Source organism: Palaemon carinicauda, chromosome 25 (genome assembly GCF_036898095.1).
Source record: "Palaemon carinicauda isolate YSFRI2023 chromosome 25, ASM3689809v2, whole genome shotgun sequence".
In the NCBI taxonomy this organism is placed as follows: domain Eukaryota; kingdom Metazoa; phylum Arthropoda; class Malacostraca; order Decapoda; family Palaemonidae; genus Palaemon; species Palaemon carinicauda.
Window position 1 is genome coordinate 13,928,668 of NC_090749.1, and position 5,220 is coordinate 13,933,887.

At 40.0% G+C, this 5,220-nt stretch overlaps 1 non-coding gene across 1 annotated transcript; it reads left to right on the top strand.

The window, feature by feature from the left end:
- Positions 1 to 4,338: 4,338 nt before the first annotated feature.
- TRNAT-CGU (transfer RNA threonine (anticodon CGU)) lies at positions 4,339 to 4,410 on the top strand. Its single transcript has one exon. It is a non-coding gene; the product is annotated as a tRNA-Thr (tRNA).
- The last annotated feature ends 810 nt before the right edge of the window (positions 4,411 to 5,220 follow it).

Sequence of the window (5,220 nt, forward strand, 5' to 3'; positions counted from 1 at the left end):
GGGTTTAACAATTTCTTCAATTTCCCTTCAACTCTCGTGTGTTTCCAGGACTTACTTCAAATAAAAAGTCCTCATTTCTGGATAAATATATATATATATATATATATATATATATATATAAGAGAGAGAGAGAGAGAGAGAGAGAGAGAGAGAGAGAGAGAGAGAGAGAGAGTGAGTGAGTTCAATTATTGCATTTGATCTGCCTTTGATGCTATGAATACTTGGTGATGAATTGAGTCATTTTTGGGAGAATTAAACAAACCAGGGTGAATTTCGCGTGATCTATAAAAGGAAATAATCTTATTCCTGGAAAGTTTTGCCAGTTTTTCATGGAAGATAATTGTGCTTAATTATTCTCTCTCCTTGGAAGATATTTATGTTTATTCTCTCTCTCTCTCTCTCTCTCTCTCTCTCTCTCTCTCTCTCTCTCTTGTTTCTTCATCTCATCCAAGAATTACTTTACGTTTCTCCATTTCCCTATAGAAAAAAAAAAAATCTCTCAATTGTTCTAAGAATGAAGCCTTATTTCAGCCTTTTTCATTTGATTTTTATGCAAAGAAATTATTTTCTAGAAATCTCCCCCGACTTCTGAGGAGAGGAATAGTCCGGGATTCTCTGCAGCAATTCGTCTGTTTGCCGTTTGTCATCTGGTTCTCAACCAAGTGTTGGGAAATAGATTCGACTTATTAAAAAATTACATTGACGGCCCCCTCCCCCCACCACATCATTCAGCGGAGATAATATGTGAAGAGGCAACGACTCCTTCTTCATTCATCTTCTTGAGCCGACCATCCACGTTGGAAGGCTGAATAAAAGGTGCTTTTTTCTTCAAGGGTTGATTTACACAATTCTATAAGGTGGAAAACAACAATTCCTATGATACTGGATACAACAAAGATTCAATAAACGACTTTTTTCTAATTCCAATAAAAGAGTTCGAAGCCTTTTAGTGAAGCTGGATGCTATAAGTTCGAGGGGCTCCAACAAGGAAAAATAGTCCAATGATGTAAGAAAATGAGTATACTGTATATGTAAGTGTACCTCTTGGGGAAAAAATCACGCTACATTATCTTTTATTAGTTTCGAAATTAATAATCTAAGATATATGAAAAGTTATATATATTTCCAATACCATTTTTACTCTTCTCCCTTTTTTCATTTTTTTCAGGAAGCCAAACTTTTTTGAGGGAAATGTAAACGTTACTTTTAAGCAATGGTTCTCTTCAGCTGCTTTCTTCCAAACCTCAGTTTTCGTAATTACGTTTGTTGGACAACAATTTTATTCTGAGTTATAGTTAACATTCAACGTTCAGTTGTAATTCTAAATGTATTTGCATGTGGAAGGTCTATCCAGACGATGTAGAGGTAAAATTCACATAAAACGGAGGAACAAAACTGTCTCAAAATAGAAATAGAAAATCAGAAAACTAAGGAAATAGACTATCAATTAAATCTAAGTCCTTATCTGTTATTAATATGAAATTCATTCTCTCTCTCTCTCTCTCTCTCTCTCTCTCTCTCTCTCTCTCTCTCCTGTGGAAAGACACATTTATTATAAGTCGAACATCTTTTCCTTACTTCTGCATAAATAAGGAACAAGTTGACCGGAATGAAGAGGAATGAGTCTTTCCATTGCCATTTCTCTTCCACTCAGGTGTTTAGGGAACAGCAATGATAAAGGTAATAAAAGTATGACCACCTTACTTGCAATCACATCAGAACAAGAAAAGAAGATCCTGAAGCTATGACATCAGAGAATGTTTGCCTACGAAATGTCTGCAGGAAAAACACGTTTTAATCCTGCCGCTCGCTTTTCCCTATTGCGTGAGTTAATAATAATAATAATAATAATAATAATAATAATAATAATAATAATAATTATTATTATTATTATTATTATTAATTATTATTATTATTATTATTATTATTAGCTACGCTTCAACACTAGTTGTAAAAACTAGATGCTATAAGTTAAAGGGCCTCAAACAAGGAAAAATAGTCCAATGATGTAAGGAAATGAGTATACTGTATATGTATATGTACCTCTTGGGGGAAAATCACGCTACATTATCTATTATCAGTTTCGAAATTAAAATGCCATATACATTGAAATAAGTAGACTGGTAAGTAGAAGCGTGCTGGGCCCATGACCCAAAGGTCCGTGGATCGACACTACGCTCTGCTACAACAGTAAGTTTACTGAGAAATAGAAAGACGTCACTTCCAGGTAAAAATGCCTTGAAGATAACCAGAAGCAGAGTGGCGCAGTGGGGAAGCGTGCTGGGCCCATAACCCAGAGGTCCGTGGATCGAAACCACGCTCTGCTACAACAGTATTTTACTGAGAAATAAAAAGATGTCACTTTCAAGTAAAAATTCCCTTAATATAACCAGAAGAAGAGTAGAATAGTGGAAGCGTGCTGGGCCCATAACCCAGAGGTCCGTGGATCGAAACCATGCTCTGCTACAACAGTATTTTACTGAGAAATAAAAAGATGTCACTTTCAAGTAAAAAGGCTCTGAATATAACCAGAAGCAGATTGGCATAGTGAAAGCGTGCTGGGCACATAACCCAGAGGTCCGTGGATCGGAACACGCTCTGCTATAACAGTATTTTTCTGAGAAATAAAAAGATGTCACTTTCAAGTAAAAATTCCCTTAATATAACCAGAAGAAGAGTAGAATAGTGGAAGCGTGCTGGGCCCATAACCCAGAGGTCCGTGGATCGAAACCATGCTCTGCTACAACAGTATTTTACTGAGAAATAAAAAGACGTCACTTTCAAGTAAAAATGCCCTGAAGATAACCACAAGCAGAGTGGCGTAGTGGAAGCGTGCTGGGCCCATAACCCAGAGGGTCCGTGGATCGAAACACGCTCTGCTACAACAGTATTTACTGAGAAATAAAAAGACGTCACTTTCAAGTAAAAATTCCCTGAAGATAACCAGAAGCAGAGTGGCGCAGTGGAAGCGTGCTGGGCCCATAACCCAGAGGTCCGTGGATCGAAACCACGCTCTGCTATAACAGTATTTTTCTGAGAAATAAAAAGACGTCACTTTCAAGTAAAAATGCCCTGAATATAACCAGAAGCAGAGTGGCGCAGTGGAAGCGTGCTGGGCCCATAACCAGAGGTCCGTGGATCGAAATCACGCTCTGCTATAACAGTATTTTTCTGAGAAATAAAAAGACGTCACTTTCAAGTAAAAATGCCCTTAATATAACCAGAAGAAGAGTGGAATAGTGGAAGCGTGCTGGGCCCATAACCCGGAGGTCTGTGGATCGAAACCACGCTCTGCTATAACAGTATTTTTCTGAGAAATAAAAAGACGTCACTTTCCAGTAAAAATGCCCTTAATATAACCAGAAGAAGAGTGGAATAGTGGAAGCGTGCTGGGCCCATAACCCAGAGGTCCGTGGATCGAAACCACGCTCTGCTACAACAGTATTTTACTGAGAAATAGAAAACACGTCACTTTCAAGTAAAAATTCCCTGAAGATAACCAAAAGCAGAGTGGCGCAGTGGAAGCGTGCTGGGCCCATAACCCAGAGGTCCGTGGATCGAAACCACGCTCTGCTATAACAGTATTTTTCTGAGAAATAAAAAGACGTCACTTTCAAGTAAAAATGCCTTAATATAACCAGAAGAAGAGTGGAATAGTGGAAGCGTGCTGGGCCCATAACCCAGAGGTCCGTGGATCGAAACCACGCTCTGCTATAACAGTATTTTTCTGAGAAATAAAAAGACGTCACTTTCAAGTAAAAATGCCCTTAATATAACCAGAAGAAGAGTGGAATAGTGGAAGCATTCTGGGCCCATAACCCAGAGGTCGTGGATCGAAACCACGCTCTGCTATAACAGAATTTTTTCTGAGAAATAAAAAGACGTCACTTTCAAGTAAAAATGCCCTGAATATAACCAGAAGCAGAGTGGCGCAGTGGAAGCCGTGCTGGGCCCATAACCCAGAGGTCCGTGGATCGAAACCACGCTCTGCTATAACAGTATTTTTCTGAGAAATAAAAAGACGTCACTTTCAAGTAAAAATGCCCTTAATATAACCAGAAGAGAGAGTGGAATAGTGGAAGCGTGCTGGGCCCATAACCCAGAGGTCCGTGGATCGAAACCACGCTCTGCTATAACAGTATTTTTCTGAGAAATAAAAAGACGTCACTTTCAAGTAAAAATGCCCTTAATATAACCAGAAGAAGAGTGGAATAGTGGAAGCGTGCTGGGCCCATAACCCAGAGGTCCGTGGATCGAAACCATGCTCTGCTACAACAGTATTTTACTGAGAAATAAAAAGACGTCACTTTCAAGTAAAATGCCCTGAAGATAACCAGAAGCAGAGTGGCGCAGTGGAAGCGTCCTGGGCCCGTAACCCAGAGGTCCGTGGATCGAAACCACGCTCTGCTATAACAGTATTTTTCTGAGAAATAAAAAGACGTCACTTTCCAGTAAAAATGCCCTTAATATAACCAGAAGAAAGAGTGGAATAGTGGGAAGCGTGCTGGGCCCATAACCCCGAGGTCCGTGGATCGAAACCACGCTGTGCTGGAACAGTATTTTACTGAGAAATAAAAAGATGTCACTTTCAAGTAAAACTGCCCTGAAGATAACCAGAAGCAGAGTGGCGCAGTGGAAGCGTTTTGGGCCCATAACCCAGAGGTCCGTGGATTGAAACCACGCTCTGATATAACAGTATTTTTCTGACAAATAAAAAGACGTCACTTTCAAGTAAAAATGCCCTGAAGATAACCAGAAGAAGAGTGGCATAGTGGAAGCGTGCTGGGCCCATAACCCAGAGGTCCGTTGATCGAAACCACGCTCTGCTACAACTGTATTTTACTGAGAAATAAAAAGATGTCACTTCCAAGTAAAAATGCCCTGACTATAACCAGAAGCAGATTGGCATAGTGAAAGCGTGCTGGGCCCATAACCCAGAGGTCCGTGGATCGAAACCACGCTCTGCTACAACTGTATTTTACTGAGAAATAAAAAGATGTCACTTCCAAGTAAAAATGCCCTGACTATAACTAGAAGCAGAGTGGCGTAGTGGAAGCGTGCTGGGCCATAACCCAGAGGTCCGTGGATCGAAACCACGCTCTGCTATAACAGTATTTTACTGAGAAATAGAAACACGTCACTTTCAAGTAAAAATGCTCTGACTATAACCAGAAGCAGAGTGGCGCAGTGAAGCCTGCTGGGCCCATAACCCTGAGGTCC